This window comes from Biomphalaria glabrata, chromosome 1 (genome assembly GCF_947242115.1).
Source record: "Biomphalaria glabrata chromosome 1, xgBioGlab47.1, whole genome shotgun sequence".
NCBI lineage: Eukaryota > Metazoa > Mollusca > Gastropoda > Planorbidae > Biomphalaria > Biomphalaria glabrata.
In genome coordinates, this window is record NC_074711.1 from 58,439,809 (window position 1) to 58,458,063 (window position 18,255).

Here is an 18,255-nt window from a genome sequence, read left to right on the forward strand (position 1 = left end):
AGAGAGAGAGAAGAAAGAGAGAGAAGCAGAGAGAGAGAAAGAGAAAGAAGAAAGACAGAGAAGCAGAGACAGAGAAGCAGAGAGAGAAAAGAGAAGAATGACAGAGAAGCAGAGAGTGAGAGAAAGAGAGAAGAAAGACAGAGAAGTAGAGAGAGAAAGAGTGAAGAAAGAGAGAGAAGCAGAGAGAGAGAGAGAGAAGAAAGAGAGAGAAGCAGAGAGAGTGAAAGAGAAAGAAGAAAGACAGAGAAGCAGAGACAGAGAAGCAGAGACAGAGAAGCAGAGAGAGAAAGAGAGAAGAAAGACAGAGAAGCAGAGAGAGAGAGAGAGAGGAAAGAGAGAGAAGCAGAGAGAGAGAGAAAGACAGAGAAGAAACACAGAGAAGGAGAGAGAGAGTGAAAAAAGACAGAGAAGCAGAAAGAGAGAGAGAGAGAGAGAGAGAGAGAGAGAAGAAAGACAGAGAAGCAGAAAGAGAGAGAGAGAGAGAGAAGAAAGACAGAGAAGCATAAAGAGATAGAGAGAGAAAGAGTGAGAGAGAATAAAGACAGAGAAGCAGAAAGAGAGAGAGAGAGAGAAGAAAGACAGAGAAGCAGAAAGAGAGAGAAAGAGAAGAAAGACAGAGAAGCAGAAAGAGAGAGAGAGAGAAGAAAGACAGAGAAGCAGAAAGAGAGAAAGAGTGAGAGAGAAGAAAGACAGAAAAGCAGAGAGAGAAAGAGAGAAGAAAGACAGAGAAGCAGAGAGAGAGAGAGAGAGGAAAGAGAGAGAAGCAGAGAGAGAGAGAAAGACAGAGAAGAAACACAGAGAAGGAGAGAGAGAGTGAAAAAAGACAGAGAAGCAGAAAGAGAGAGAGAGAGAGAGAGAGAGAGAGAAGAAAGACAGAGAAGCAGAAAGAGAGAGAGAGAGAGAGAAGAAAGACAGAGAAGCATAAAGAGATAGAGAGAGAAAGAGTGAGAGAGAATAAAGACAGAGAAGCAGAAAGAGAGAGAGAGAGAGAGAGAGAAGAAAGACAGAGAAGCAGAAAGAGAGAGAGAGAGAGAAGAAAGACAGAGAAGCATAAAGAGATAGAGAGAGAAAGAGTGAGAGAGAATAAAGACAGAGAAGCAGAAAGAGAGAGAGAGAGAAGAAAAACAGATAAGCAGAGAGAGAGAGAGATAGAGAGAAGACAGACAGAGACGCGGAAAGAGAGAGAGAGAGAGAAGAAAGACAGAGAAGCAGAGAGAGAGAGAGAGAAGAAAGAGAGAGAAGCAGAGAGAGAGAAAGAGAAAGAAGAAAGACAGAGAAGCAGAGAGAGAGAAAGAGAAAGAAGAAAGACAGAGAAGCAGAGACAGAGAAGCAGAGAGAGAAAAGAGAAGAATGACAGAGAAGCAGAGAGAGAGAGAGAGAGAAGAAAGAGAGAGAAGCAGAGAGAGAGAGAGAGAGAGAGAGAGAAAGAAAGACAGAGAAGAAAGACAGAGAAGCAGAGAGAGAAATAGAGAAGTAAGACAGAGAAGCAGAGAGAGAGAAAGAGAGAAGAAAGACAGAGAAGCAGAGAGAGAGAAAGAGAGAGAAGAAAGAGACAGAAGCAGAGAGAGAGAGAGAAGAAAGACAGAGAAGCAGAGAGAGAGAGAGAGAAGAAAGACAGAGAGAGAGAGAGAGAAGAAAGACAGAGAAGCAGAGAGAGAAAGACAGAGAGAGAGAGAGAGACAGAGAGAGAGAGAGAGAGGGGGGAAAGGGAATGCAAAAGCGAAAAGAAAATATGAAAAAACAAACAAACATAATAAACAGTAATTTTGGTAGAGCTCATAGAAGAATCAGACTGTGAAGTCCCTCTACTGACATAACAACCGACCCCACACTACCGCAGTATGATACATCAGAACAGTACACACAGCAATATCAGCACTCTGGTGATATCACATCAACACAGGCCGCGCGTGCTTGTCATGTATTGATCTATGGGTAACAGCTACTAACAGAACAGACAAAAAAATATTTTATCCTAGAGCCCAATTGACCTTCTTAAGCAGAGATCACTAACTGACCAAATACGTCTTGGTACAAGGTCAGTCGAGGCTGTAACGAATTTATCTTTAGTAACTGGTTAAATCAAAGTGCACCGATTAGCTCAAACTGAACGTCCAGGTTCGGGTCTTGCTGGATGTTCAATTAACAATATAAGGACAACCTTTACATTTGGCTTTGTGTTTTTACACCATCCATTTTTAAATAAACTGTAAATCCCGCTTGAATCCAGGTCTGTAAATATGATTGTATATTTGTATGCGATTTATAGAACTGGACACCGTTTTACTAATCTGTAAAAAGCAGAAATATTTAGGCCAACACCATTTGCAATTCATAGCTTTTCAGCCTAACAGAAATTAATGATTTGACTGAGCGAAAAGTGCAAAATACTATTCATTACCCCAAACCTTGAAACAGACCAAAAAAAATGAATGTTTCAATGCGAGACCTGTCTGTAGACAGCAATCGCAGGCTTTAGAATTTATAAGTTCTGTACAAATTACCCAAATAAATGTCCCGTTATTGGCATACTCTATCGCTTTATCCTGATTAAAAAGTCCCTTTAATTTTTGGCTCGAGACCTTGTGCAGTTAAACATCTCTAGATCCGGACCTGCATTCAGCAGCAAACAAAAGGGTTACATTTGGGGCATTGAAGAATAATTCTAGATGATGATGATATTTCTTCTAAACACAAGTATACATTTGTAAGACTGAAGACCGACACAGAAAAGGCTTTGATTGTGTAATTAATTCATCTCACTTATCTCACCTTGGTTTACTGCTTCATTCTATTAAATCATTTAAATTAGGGATTGGTCTAATATACAACCAATTGGTCAATAAAGAATTCCATATAGTCATCCTGTCTCGTGTTGTATTCGCACTGTCGCTCGGTCATCTCAATGGTCCCGGTGTAATGACACAGTAGCAAGACGCGTAGAAGTTGGGTTTCATTGGGTATTTCCTGAGTGACGCGACAGTACATTCAAAAGCTAGAACGGAAATAGATGAGAAGCGATTAACGGACGAAAGACGAAGGAGACTGCCTTGTAGTTTAGATTAGAGATGGGAATCGAACCCAACTCTTAAAGTTCGGGTTCGGTTCAGTTCGGTCAGATTTAAGTTCGAGTTCGGTTCGGTTCGATGACGAGTATAGTTCGGGTTCGGTTCGGTTCGGTCAGGTCTAAAGTTCGGGTTCGGCTCGGTTCGATGTTATGAAATTATGTAATAGCAAAATTTAGTTATAAGGTTTAATGCAATTTATTAGTTAAAACTTTTTTATTTGAATTTTTACATAAAACAAATACTTTGCAATATATAATAGGCCTATGGGCAATACTTTTTCCAAAATAATGTTGCCTACATACATTTAAAGCGTTATAAAAATTTCTTAATGGAGATAGAAATAAAGATGCGGCAGGTTTTCGCTCAAGTAGGCAAGTGGTTTCATTCAGGGAGTGACTCGGCGCTAAGCGAATTTTTTTAAAAGGCTAATATCGATGTGCTTTCTTTCAGAACGCACTATTTATCATAATAAAAAAGTCGAGGGCCATATTAAATCTAATAATAAAGAGGCAGACCTGGTCAATAGAATTATGCAAGGGACATTCTAGGTAGGCCTACATATTGCGCACGTACTTCTATAATGGGCGTGATCTTTTTAAAGAAATATTCTTCATGTAAAGACGTCTCTATCGAGGATTTTTTTTCACACATAAGTCGTCACTATTATAAATTGCAATATACGGAAGAAATTCGACTATTCTGTGACAAAAAAAAATGCAGAAGAATCACACTAGCGGAGATGTTTTAAAATGTTTTCTTCAAAACGTTTTGACCCACATTGTGCATACGCGCCTCGAAAAAAGCAGTCTACAGTTGACAAGGTCTTTTTAGAAGATAAAATGACATCTCCACTTAATATATTTTAATTTTTAAACATGTAATTATACTAATATTCAGATAAGTTACACTAAAAATAAAACTTTTTTTTTCGAAGCCCCCTCTCTTTGTTAGTTGGTCGTTGGTTTATCGCTTACAAACAGCTAGTACAATTGAACCAATATAGGCGTTTTATATTTTTACCGGTAAGGATAGTATAGATGGACTTCTTATGGTCCGACAGTTATGCTGGGCAGGGCACGTATCCCGTATGGGAAACGAATGTATGCCAAAGGCAGTCTTTTTTTTTTGGTGAGCTAAAAGATGGTCAACGCCCCATGGAAACGCTTCAAAGACCAGCTTAGGAGTCAACTTTCCTTGGCTGACATAGAAGAGAGCACCTGATTGCATGTGGCCTTAGAACGAGTCAGTTGGAATTCACTCCCGAAGGCCGCGGGATACACATTTGAGACCAAAAGAAAATCCGCTGCCGGGGACAAACGCAGAAAAGAAAAACTAAATCGACCAAATGCGAACAGTGGTTATGCTTGCCCTGGATGTGGCAAAATATGTAGGTCACAGCTGGGCCTGCGCAGCCATGGGAAAAACTGCATTCCTCACTAATCTTCGGACTCGAAGACAAGCCTTATAATAACATATAAACTTAATACACTTTCAAATAAAGTTCTTATGTGAATAACTCAATATAGCCTAACTATTATTACAATATTCACATATTTAACTTGTGATAGAGATGTAATATTAATGAAATATACTGATATTTAAACAAAATCTAGGTCACCACAAAACCACGTCTTTACTCTTTCATGTCTCAAGATTGTTTGCCGATTCACATTTGCATTACGCTAATTTCATCATCCTTAATGCATAAACACCAATCAATCGCTTAACCTCTTCTTACCGCCACCAGAAAACACACACACACACACTCTATGACACCCCTTTTTGTCAAGAAGTTGCGCCTCCACATCCCCCAATTCAAGATACTAAACATCCCCACCCACTTGAGAGGACCCAAAGTTTGAGAAATGCTGCATTAAAAATACTGATGATCAATGCAAAACAGAATAATATTAAAATATTCAGGGGCGTAGATAGGAATTTTTCATCATTAGGGGGCCCGGGAGGGGCTGGACCTCTTTGGGGGCCCCTGCATTTTGCGTAATATTGAATATTTATTGTAAAAAAACACTAATTTGGGGCCCCCCTCAAGTGGGGGCCGGGGGGGGGGGTGTTTACATTTCTCACCCTCCTCCCCCACCCTTGCTACGCCACTGATAATATTCCAATATGGAATACTTCAAAATTTTGTAAAAATAAATCACTTAATAGAAGATAATTAAAATTTATTTTAAACTAGAACACAAATGAACCTTTTTATATCTACACTCTCTAATCGGCAAAAAAATATTCTACTCTTAACTAACAGCCATCTCAAATAAAAGTGTCAATGTTTTAATGTTGACTTTCTACTTACTAGGAACTTGAATCTAGATCTAGATTTAATTAGAGGGCGCCTATTCGACTCAAAACCAATATTGTAAACAGCCCGCGAACATTCAAGGTTAGGGGAGAGTCGGCACTTACGGAAAAACCCATGGGAATCAAAGCGAGCCGCTTTTTTTTTTTCAAAATACCACCACCCCCTCCCAAGTTTTCAAAGTATAATGGAATCATTAGAATTTAAATAAAATATTGAAGTAATTTTTTTTTAACCCAAAATATAAAAAAGGGATGTAAAAATTGCAAAATTAGTTCGGTTAAGAAAAGGAGGGTTCGTTCGGTTCGGTTCGTACCAAGCAGTTTCAAAGTTCGGGTTCGGTTCGGTTCGGTCATAAGTGAGGTTCGAGTTCGGTTCGTTCGGTTCGGGTTCGGTTCGTTTCCCATCTCTAGTTTAGATACGACGTGAACTGTGTCCATATTTTGTAATACACTGTTGTTTTACTTAAAAGCTGGATTACTTCATTATATAATGTTTATTTTTTGTTCTGTTGGAGGTTGTTAATAAGAACTCGCGTATAAGATCAGATCTACAAATGATCAACATCATCTACACTACATTCAACTAGATCTAACAACCACTTCAACACAGGGTTCACCCTACTCGCTGCCATTCCAGTCCTTCTGCTGGAAGTTTGGACTAGGAAGTGGATTATTTTCAAGTCTGAATGAACACACAAAACATTTATAAAATATTTTACAGTCCGCTCTTCCTCTTTCTAAGAACCATATCTAAAATATTCCTCCCCTTCTTGCACTGCGACAATTCAAAAATCCTCTCAGACTGACATCTTCTTGTTTTTTTCAAACAAGTTTCTTTAAGCTGCTTTATAGCTTGGTCTGTCAAGTTTGAATGTACGTGGAGGGTGATCTATTTTCGAGGTCCTTTTATTATGTCTCTCAATGTCGTTTTGTCTGATTTCATGGCTACGCATAATGGCCTCCGGACTTGCAATTGACATGTCTTAAAGACAAGTGACGTTTAAAACAAATACATTGAAATGTGGGAACGCAATGCTGACTCTAGGCTTGAAACTGATGGTCTAAAGAAATATTTGCGATCTCTATTACTTTACATTGCTTGTCTTCTGATTATAGGATGCATCAAAAGGTAAAACTAACCAAAGGTGCTCTATCTAGAATTCAAAAGCTGAAGAAAAGTCAAAGTTTGCTATGTAGGACTAACATTTTTTTTTGTGGGCGATAGGCTGGTGGTGGGGGAGGGTTAAGGTGATATTAGAATTCACGGGCCAAAAGTATGTGTGTGATTCAGGAGGGAGTCGGGGGGTTATACAGTGGGTCTGGGGGTTATACAGTGGGTCTGGAGGTTATACAGTGGGTCGGCAGGTTATACAGTGGGTCGGCAGGTTATACAGTGGGTCTGGGGGTTATACAGTGGGTCTGGAGGTTATACAGTGGGTCTGGGGGTTATACAGTGGGTCGGCAGGTTATACAGTGGGTCTGGGGGTTATACAGTGGGTCTGGAGGTTATACAGTGGGTCTGGGGTTTATACAGTGGGTCGGCAGGTTATACAGTGGGTCGGCAGGTTATACAGTGGGTCTGGGGGTTATACAGTGGGTCGGCAGGTTATACAGTGGGTCGGCAGGTTATACAGTGGGTCGGCAGGTTATACAGTGGGTCGGCAGGTTATACAGTGGGTCTGGAGGTTATACAGTGGGTATGGGGGTTATACAGTGGGTCGGCAGGTTATACAGTGGGTCTGGGGGTTATACAGTGGGTCGGCAGGTTATACAGTGGGTCTGGGGGTTATACAGTGGGTCTGGGGGTTATACAGTGGGTCTGGGGGTTATACAGTGGGTCGGCAGGTTATACAGTGGGTCTGGGGGTTATACAGTGGGTCGGCAGGTTATACAGTGGGTCTGGGGGTTATACAGTGGGTCTGGGGGTTATACAGTGGGTCGGCAGGTTGTACAGTGGGTCTGGGGGTTATACAGTGGGTCGGCAGGTTATACAGTGGGTCTGGGGGTTATACAGTGGGTCTGGGGGTTATACAGTGGGTCTGGGGGTTATACAGTGGGTCGGCAGGTTATACAGTGGGTCTGGGGGTTATACAGTGGGTCGGCAGGTTATACAGTGGGTCTGGGGGTTATACAGTGGGTCTGGGGGTTATACAGTGGGTCGGCAGGTTGTACAGTGGGTCTGGGGGTTATACAGTGGGTCGGCAGGTTATACAGTGGGTCGGCAGGTTGTACAGTGGGTCTGGGGGTTATACAGTGGGTCGGCAGGTTGTACAGTGGGTCTGGGGGTTATACAGTGGGTCGGCAGGTTATACAGTGGGTCTGCACTGCGACAATTCAAAAATCCTCTCAGACTGACATCTTGTTGTTTTTTTCAAACAAGTTTCTTTAAGCTGCTTTATAAAAAGCTTGGTCTGTCAAGTTTGAATGTACGTGGAGGGTGATCTATTTTCGAGGTCCTTTTATTATGTCTCTCAATGTCGTTTTGTCTAATTTCATGGCTACGCATAATGGCCTCCGGACTTGCAATTGACATGTCTTAAAGACAAGTGACGTTTAAAACAAATACATTGAAATGTGGGAACGCAATGCTGACTCTAGGCTTGAAACTGATGGTCTAAAGAAATATTTGCGATCTCTATTACTTTACATTGCTTGTCTTCTGATTATAGGATGCATCAAAAGGTAAAACTAACCAAAGGTGCTCTATCTAGAATTCAAAAGCTGAAGAAAAGTCAAAGTTTGCTATGTAGGACTAACATTTTTTTTTGTGGGCGATAGGCTGGTGGTGGGGGAGGGTTAAGGTGATATTAGAATTCACGGGCCAAAAGTATGTGTGTGATTCAGGAGGGAGTCGGGGGGTTATACAGTGGGTCTGGGGGTTATACAGTGGGTCTGGAGGTTATACAGTGGGTCGGCAGGTTATACAGTGGGTCGGCAGGTTATACAGTGGGTCTGGGGGTTATACAGTGGGTCTGGAGGTTATACAGTGGGTCTGGGGTTTATACAGTGGGTCGGCAGGTTATACAGTGGGTCGGCAGGTTATACAGTGGGTCTGGGGGTTATACAGTGGGTCGGCAGGTTATACAGTGGGTCGGCAGGTTATACAGTGGGTCGGCAGGTTATACAGTGGGTCGGCAGGTTATACAGTGGGTCTGGAGGTTATACAGTGGGTATGGGGGTTATACAGTGGGTCGGCAGGTTATACAGTGGGTCTGGGGGTTATACAGTGGGTCGGCAGGTTATACAGTGGGTCTGGGGGTTATACAGTGGGTCTGGGGGTTATACAGTGGGTCTGGGGGTTATACAGTGGGTCGGCAGGTTATACAGTGGGTCTGGGGGTTATACAGTGGGTCGGCAGGTTATACAGTGGGTCTGGGGGTTATACAGTGGGTCTGGGGGTTATACAGTGGGTCGGCAGGTTGTACAGTGGGTCTGGGGGTTATACAGTGGGTCGGCAGGTTATACAGTGGGTCTGGGGGTTATACAGTGGGTCTGGGGGTTATACAGTGGGTCTGGGGGTTATACAGTGGGTCGGCAGGTTATACAGTGGGTCTGGGGGTTATACAGTGGGTCGGCAGGTTATACAGTGGGTCTGGGGGTTATACAGTGGGTCTGGGGGTTATACAGTGGGTCGGCAGGTTGTACAGTTGGTCTGGGGGTTATACAGTGGGTCGGCAGGTTATACAGTGGGTCGGCAGGTTGTACAGTGGGTCTGGGGGTTATACAGTGGGTCGGCAGGTTGTACAGTGGGTCTGGGGGTTATACAGTGGGTCGGCAGGTTATACAGTGGGTCTGCACTGCGACAATTCAAAAATCCTCTCAGACTGACATCTTGTTGTTTTTTTCAAACAAGTTTCTTTAAGCTGCTTTATAAAAAGCTTGGTCTGTCAAGTTTGAATGTACGTGGAGGGTGATCTATTTTCGAGGTCCTTTTATTATGTCTCTCAATGTCGTTTTGTCTAATTTCATGGCTACGCATAATGGCCTCCGGACTTGCAATTGACATGTCTTAAAGACAAGTGACGTTTAAAACAAATACATTGAAATGTGGGAACGCAATGCTGACTCTAGGCTTGAAACTGATGGTCTAAAGAAATATTTGCGATCTCTATTACTTTACATTGCTTGTCTTCTGATTATATGATGCATCAAAAGGTAAAACTAACCAAAGGTGCTCTATCTAGAATTCAAAAGCTGAAGAAAAGTCAAAGTTTGCTATGTAGGACTAACATTTTTTTTGTGGGCGATAGGCTGGTGGTGGGGGAGGGTTAAGGTGATATTAGAATTCATGGGCCAAAAGTATGTGTGTGATTTTGGAGGGAGTCGGGGGGTTATACAGTGGATCTGGGGGTTATACAGTGGGTCTGGAGGTTATACAGTGGGTCGGCAGGTTATACAGTGGCTCGGCAGGTTATACAGTGGGTCTGGGGGTTATACAGTGGGTCTGGAGGTTATACAGTGGGTCTGGGGGTTATACAGTGGGTCGGCAGGTTATACAGTGGGTCGGCAGGTTATACAGTGGGTCGGCAGGTTATACAGTGGGTCTGGGGGTTATACAGTGGGTCTAGGGGTTATACAGTGGGTCTGGGGGTTATACAGTGGGTCTGGGGGTTATACAGTGGGTCTGGGGGTTATACAGTGGGTCTGGGGGTTATACAGTGGGGCTGGGGGTTATACAGTGGGTCTGGGGTTTATACAGTGGGTCGGCAGGTTATACAGTGGGTCTGGGGGTTATACAGTGGGTCTGGAGGTTATACAGTGGGTCGGCAGGTTATACAGTGGGTCTGGGGGTTATACAGTGGGTCTGGGGGTTATACAGTGGGTCTGGGGGTTATACAGTGGGTCGGCAGGTTATACAGTGGGTCTGGGGGTTATACAGTGGGTCGGCAGGTTATACAGTGGGTCTGGGGGTTATACAGTGGGTCTGGGGGTTATACAGTGGGTCGGCAGGTTGTACAGTGGGTCTGGGGGTTATACAGTGGGTCGGCAGGTTATACAGTGGGTCTGGGGGTTATACAGTGGGTCTGGGGGTTATACAGTGGGTCTGGGGGTTATACAGTGGGTCGGCAGGTTATACAGTGGGTCTGGGGGTTATACAGTGGGTCGGCAGGTTATACAGTGGGTCTGGGGGTTATACAGTGGGTCTGGGGGTTATACAGTGGGTCGGCAGGTTGTACAGTTGGTCTGGGGGTTATACAGTGGGTCGGCAGGTTATACAGTGGGTCGGCAGGTTGTACAGTGGGTCTGGGGGTTATACAGTGGGTCGGCAGGTTGTACAGTGGGTCTGGGGGTTATACAGTGGGTCGGCAGGTTATACAGTGGGTCTGCACTGCGACAATTCAAAAATCCTCTCAGACTGACATCTTGTTGTTTTTTTCAAACAAGTTTCTTTAAGCTGCTTTATAAAAAGCTTGGTCTGTCAAGTTTGAATGTACGTGGAGGGTGATCTATTTTCGAGGTCCTTTTATTATGTCTCTCAATGTCGTTTTGTCTAATTTCATGGCTACGCATAATGGCCTCCGGACTTGCAATTGACATGTCTTAAAGACAAGTGACGTTTAAAACAAATACATTGAAATGTGGGAACGCAATGCTGACTCTAGGCTTGAAACTGATGGTCTAAAGAAATATTTGCGATCTCTATTACTTTACATTGCTTGTCTTCTGATTATATGATGCATCAAAAGGTAAAACTAACCAAAGGTGCTCTATCTAGAATTCAAAAGCTGAAGAAAAGTCAAAGTTTGCTATGTAGGACTAACATTTTTTTTGTGGGCGATAGGCTGGTGGTGGGGGAGGGTTAAGGTGATATTAGAATTCATGGGCCAAAAGTATGTGTGTGATTTTGGAGGGAGTCGGGGGGTTATACAGTGGATCTGGGGGTTATACAGTGGGTCTGGAGGTTATACAGTGGGTCGGCAGGTTATACAGTGGCTCGGCAGGTTATACAGTGGGTCTGGGGGTTATACAGTGGGTCTGGAGGTTATACAGTGGGTCTGGGGGTTATACAGTGGGTCGGCAGGTTATACAGTGGGTCGGCAGGTTATACAGTGGGTCGGCAGGTTATACAGTGGGTCTGGGGGTTATACAGTGGGTCTAGGGGTTATACAGTGGGTCTGGGGGTTATACAGTGGGTCTGGGGGTTATACAGTGGGTCTGGGGGTTATACAGTGGGTCTGGGGGTTATACAGTGGGGCTGGGGGTTATACAGTGGGTCTGGGGTTTATACAGTGGGTCGGCAGGTTATACAGTGGGTCTGGGGGTTATACAGTGGGTCTGGAGGTTATACAGTGGGTCGGCAGGTTATATAGTGGGTCTGGGGGTTATACAGTGGGTCTGGAGGTTATACAGTGGGTCTGGGGGTTATACAGTGGGTCTGGGGGTTATACAGTGGGTCTGGGGGTTATACATTGGGTCGGCAGGTTATACAGTGGGTCTGGGGGTTATACAGTGGGTCTGGAGGTTATAGAGTGGGTCGGCAGGTTATACAGTGGGTCGGCAGGTTATACAGTGGGTCTGGAGGTTATACAGTGGGTCGGCAGGTTATACAGTGGGTCTGGGGGTTATACAGTGGGTCTGGGGGTTATACAGTGGGTCTGGGGGTTATACAGTGGGTCTGGAGGTTATACAGTGGGTCTGGAGGTTATACAGTGGGTCTGGGGGTTATACAGTGGGTCTGGAGGTTATACAGTGGGTCTGGGGGTTATACAGTGGGTCGGCAGGTTGTACAGTGGGTCTGGAGGTTATACAGTGGGTCTGGAGGTTATACAGTGGGTCGGCAGGTTATACAGTGGGTCGGCAGGTTATACAGTGGGTCTGGAGGTTATACAGTGGGTCTGGAGGTTATACAGTGGGTCTGGAGGTTATACAGTGGGTCGGCAGGTTATACAGTGGGTCTGGAGGTTATACAGTGGGTCTGGGGGTTATACAGTGGGTCGGCAGGTTGTACAGTGGGTCTGGAGGTTATACAGTGGGTCGTTACAAATTAATCAAAAGCCTGTAAGAGAAATAAATAACGATAGACAGGGTAAAAAACAAAAAAAACAAAATGGGGGCTCCAGAAAGAGAGAGAGGGGGAAGAGAGAGAAATGGAGAGAGGGAAAGAGAGGTAGAGGGGGAGAGAGAGAGGGAGAGAGAGAGAGAGAGAAATGGAGATAGGGAGAGCGAGAGAGAGAGGGGGAGAGAGAAGAAGGGAGAGAGAGGTAGAGGGGAGAGAGAGAGAAATGGAGAGAGAGAGAAAGGGAGAGAGAGAGAGGGAGAGAAAGAGAGGGAGAGAGAGAAATTGAGAGAGAGAGAAAGAGAGGGGGAGAGAGGTAGAGTGGAGAGAGAGAGAAATGGAGAAAGAGAGAGATAGAAAGAGAGAGAGAGAGGGAGAGAGAGAGAGAGGGATAGAGAGGGAGAGGGAGAGAGAAGGAAAGAGAAGGAGAGCGGGCCCGTTTCATTTTCAATGTAAAAAATACAATAAATAAATGGCGGTCTACAAAGTATGTTTAAAACACGACCCGAGCATTTGAAACTCAAAAGTATGTTACGAGTTCTTTAAAACACGACCCGAGCATTTGAAACTCAAAAGGATGTTCCGGTCATAGTAAACAATATAAAGCCTGGGAACCAATCAGCTGGTTTGTAATGCTAGTACTTCCATACTGTGTACAGTTTCTACACCAAAGTGCTCGCTATTTAAGAATTTAAGAACTTTCTTCCATGTAAACAAATCCCAACTGTCAAAGATATTGTTCTGGTAGACATCTGTTTAACTCCCTTGTCCACCGCAATTACAGCATACGTCTGCATACTTTCCATGAATGTCAAATTGTCTCTCACCGTCGGTACATTTTAAAAAATAAAAATATATATAAAAATGTTTTACTAAAGAAGAGTGTGTTTAACATATCCAACAAATGACTTTACTAGATAGGCTCTGAATGAAAGGACTTGAACCATACAGAGCTTTACTTTCAGCTTCTCGTACATCTTCATTTACAGCCATCACACACAGACTTAGGAAATGCCAGAAACAGGGCCGGTCTTAGGCATAGGCAAACTAGGTAGCCGTCTAGGGCATCCCCGAATGGTGGGGGCGTCTCACAGGACTCTGAGCAATTTTTTTTTATAGAAGAAATAGCGAAACGTGTGCCCAATGTTATTATTGGAGTACCCCTAGGTTTGAAATAAATGTGTTATATATATATATTTATTTTTCCTCTTTTTTTTTTATTTCATTTGCGGCCGCCAAATTAACTTCGCTTTGTGAATTCAATTATCTAAGGCCGGCCTTACCAGAAGAATTACAAAACAATAGCCAGAACATTGCAAACCCGTTGGAGGACAAAAAGAAGGACACAGCCAAAGCAGGACAGAAAGAAAACAAGACAAAGTAAACTTATTAATGATCATAAACTAGAAAATAGAAAATAAATACTTAAAAAAAAACAAAGAAAGCACACCATAGGTAGATTGTATCAATTAGATTGGATCAGTCATGTAATTCAATTTGTAATAGATTTAGACAAACAATAAAAAAGCATTTATAAAATAAAAACAAAAGGGGGAGCGACCTGAATTCGAACTCATGGCTTAAAGCCAAGAAGGTAACCACTCTGCTAGTGGAGAGCTTATAAACATGAACTATTGGATAGTTCTCTACTGTTTCAATAGTCTCGTCCTAGTTCTCTACTGTTTCAATAGTCTCGTCCTAGTTCTCTACTGTTTCAATAGTCTCGTCCTAGTTCTCTACTGTTTCAATTCTCGTCCTATTTCTCATGTTGTGTTCACTAAGACTTGGACAACGACATATAAAGGGGACTAACTCAGTTTATATTACCTTTTTCATCAGTACTAATACTTTGAGATACCAATGAAAATAATTAGTTACCAATAGTTAGTTAACTAATTGATTAATTTTTGTATTGTTTCTTATGTTGTCAGGTAAAATTCACAATTGTGCAAAGTTTCAGCATAATCCCAGATTTGGTGTGGCAGAAGAAACGTGAACAAACTTTTTACCGGACAGACAGACAGAAGGAATGAGCTGATAGGCTTTGTAAACACATGACATGAAACATGACAGCAGCCCTAGAGTAACCTACGATGGACAGAAGGAATGAGTTGATAGGCTTTGTAAACACATGACATGAAACATCACAGCAGCATTAGAGTAACCTACGATGGACAGAAGGAATGAGTTGATAGGCTTTGTAAACATATGACATGAAACATGACAGCAGCCGTAGAGTAACCTACGATGGACAGAAGGAATGAGTTGATAGGCTTTGTAAAATCATGACATGAAACATGACAGCAGCACTAGAGTAACCTACGATGGACAGAAGGAATGTGTTGATAGGCTTTGTAAACACATGACATGAAACATGACAGCAGCACTAGAGTAACCTACGACAGACAGAAGGAATGAGTTGATAGGCTTTGTAAACACATGACATGAAACATGACAGCAGCACTAGAGTAACCTACGATGTACAGAAGGAATGAGTTGATAGGCTTTGTAAACACATGACATGAAACATGACAGCAGCACTAGAGTAAGCTACAATGGACAGAAGATGGTGAAGAAGTTAAGATGAAACATAGACCTCGAGGTCCGATTTCGCCAAGTCGGAGGTCCGTGGTTCGATTCCTCATGGGATCCTATGTTTTATCATATTGTCTTTTGATGGACCTATGGTGGCTCTAATATTATAACAAATCAGCAACTACTTGTTAAAACATTTGATTGTTTTTTTATTTGATTTTTAGATAGTTTTGATAAAAACAATAACATATCTTAAAGACATTCCTCAAAATATCAGATTAGTTTAGCTTTTGTAACTAAAATTACTTTCATTTGTTTTTACTATTTTATAATCACTCGGCATACATTTGACTATTTAAAAAAAAAGAACAATTGTACAACACGTTATGACTAGGTAAAGAGAAACAGGAATACAGACATATCAGCGGCAGTCACATCCGAACGAATGAAATGCACCCTACACTTGGCAAGTGATCTCTTGACTTCCCAAAACAGGCGATCTCTATTTTTTGTTTAGAACCGAAACACTTGCAGACTTACAATCCAGAAATAAAACGATCAACGATCAGCCGCTTTGTTGCCCTCTGGCCTTTTTTGTCTTGGGCTCTTGCCTCGCTCTTGTTTTTATATATTTTTTTTTTTTGGATATATTGCCCCTCTCTTCACTCACTCTCTCTCTTCCCTCTCTCTCCCAGCTAATACCAGTGTATTCACCCTGCTGATGCCAAATACTCTATGAGCAGACTTGAGCCACAGGGAGAGGGGAGGGTCACTGGTTAATTTAGTCAAAGAGAAGGGGAGGACAACAACAACAACGGGACCAGGTCACCCTGACCGCAATCATTAAGACAAGTAAGAATGAATGTTTTGCTGGGGCTACAAGCTCACTGTGCGTGACTGCGGTGACTCGGTTGTCAGTGCATTAAAGACTCTTACTTATTGCAAACAGTTTTAGATAATTACTGTGAGACATTTAATTGTTGGCAATTAGCTACCAGATAGGCCCGTCCGCTCCAAACTAAAAGATTAATGTTTGTCATTTATTAATCTATGAAAGCGTCAGTTCATTTTGAAATTTTAAAAAAGTTATGCCCTCATGGGGTGGGGGCCGGGACTTGCATAGAAGAGAGTAAGAAAATATCATTTAGTGACTTGCAGGGGCGGAGGCATCAGAATAATTTAAGCGGGACACTGCTTTATTAGAGAAGGAAAATTTCAAAAGTATTTGAGCCTTAAACGGGACCGCGGCGGCTAAATGGTTAAGCGCTTGACTTACGAACCTGGGGTCCTGGGTTCGAATCTCGGTGAAGACTGGGATTTTTACTTTCTGGATTTTTAGGGCGAGTCTGAGTCCACACAACTCTAATGGGTACCTGACTAGTTGGGGAAAGTAAAGGCGATTGGTCGTTGTGCTGGCCACATGACACCCTGCTCGTGAACTGTTGGCCAAAGAAACAGATGCCACTAACATCATCTGCCCTATAGATCGCAAGGTCTGAAAGGGGAAACTTTACTTTACTTTTGAGCATTGAACACTCTATAATTATTTTGTTTTCAAGAAGTCATGTATGAGTCCTAACATTAAGTCATATTCTAGAACCTCATGACTACTAAAGAGGATGACGAATCTTATTTATAAATACTTTCTCCCAGGACAGAAAAGTCGACATAATCTACAACTTTCTCATTTCCAATATTGGCTAGGGTGTGGGGTGACGGGAGGTGGCAGCCATGTACGTTGCGGATATGTCGCTGCGAGGTTGTGTTGTATAAAATAAGATCTATAAAGCAATATCAAGTTTTGAGGCTCGGCCCACATGGCACATTTGAGTGGCTCTCTTAAGTGGCAACACAAAAAGTTGAGATAGCAACAAGAAAAATGCATGTGTGTTCTGACCCTATCACTTGTCTGAAACAGTAATTTAATGAACTAATTAGTTTTTTTTTAAATTGATTCATGTCCAGTCAACGCTAGTGAATACGTAGACAATGTTTCAACATAAGCCTTGTAGCTTCAGATAGCTAGTCCAATTCATCCTGGTATAGGAAAAAACAATAAAAATGAGATGGGCTCTAACACTATCCCCCCCCCCTTTTTTTTCCCATTCATCTTTGCCTGACATCACCCCCCCCCTTTTCCGATTTCCCGCGATTTTACACCTGGATAGAGAACAATATCGGACAGATAAGTTCACTTAAGCCTATTTGGTGTCAAGTGTATAACTTTATTCATTTGTTTTGGAGCTGATGAAGGGCTCGTGGCCCAAACGTCCTTTGTTTTTGTTGGTCTCACAGGTCACCTAAATGCATGTTTACCCCCGCAGCAGTATATCTTTGTTTTCAAATTAAACCTTGTAGCTGCAGAAAAATCCAAGTATAAAAACAAGTAATTTCACTATGTCTAGAAGACTAGACAATCCATATCATCTTCGGGAAATCCGAATTTAGTCCGCGTTTGTTTAATGCTTTCATAAATTAGTAGACATTTAGGAACATTTGACGACTTGTCTTCTAAGTTTAGATCTATAGGTCTATCATTACTGTTTATATATATATATATATATATATATATATATACTTACGATTCTGAGTAGATTTATACAAGATTAACCAGAATTTTTTTCCTCTGGAGGTGGAATCAGCTGGGGGGTGGTGGTAGAAAATGTTTAATTTTTTAAAAGTATTTCTCATTTATTAATTATTAAGAGTCAAACAATTCTCTTTTAACAGACAGTTTTCACTTTCATAAAGGACTTTTTTTATTTATTTTTAAACAAGTATTTTTTTTTAATTTTTACTTGTTACTTGTGCGTAACGCCAAACAAAAATATTATAGACCAGTGATTCCCAAAATACGCCCTGCGTGCCAGATCCGGTCTGCGAAGTGATATTAATTAGCTCGCCGTAAAGTCGGCAGAATGTCTAGAAAATTCCCCCCCCCCCCCCGGTCTCCTTTTTTTCCAAAACAAAAAAAAAAAAAGTAGAAAAATGTATCTACGTTAGGACTTTGACTTGATGGATTGATACCATGCCACTTAAAATGTGTAGGTTTAGGATATGGGAGAGCCGAAGAAACTACAAGTGGACTCTGAATTTAAAATTGAACGGATCTTTACTTTTTTGTGGAACATGATAATAAGCCAACATGTTTGTGATAAAATTGTTTCAAGTCAATTAATTTCATTTCGTTTTTGTACATTTTCGATCACGTGGCCCGCGACAAAAGTGTCGGAAATTAAAATGGCACGCAGTGCGAATTAGGTTAGGCATCACTGTTATAGAGCGTTCTATTCAGGACAATAGGCACAAATCAGCTCAACACTAACCCAATCCCAC

The 18,255-nt window shown here is 42.2% G+C and overlaps 1 protein-coding gene across 6 annotated transcripts in view; it reads right to left on the reverse strand.

Annotated features, from left to right (window-relative positions):
- The window catches only part of LOC106051400 (corticotropin-releasing factor receptor 2-like), a 249,220-nt gene that overhangs the window by 62,470 nt on the left and 168,495 nt on the right, over window positions 1–18,255 (reverse strand). The window contains exon 1 of one of the 6 annotated variants that reach the window (XM_056004502.1): window positions 15,338–15,534. The exons of the other annotated variants lie outside the window; for them this stretch is intronic. The gene's annotated coding sequence lies outside the window, so the exon portion shown is untranslated. Of the gene's footprint in view, window positions 1–15,337; window positions 15,535–18,255 lie in introns of those variants that run through there. 6 annotated transcript variants of the gene reach the window in all.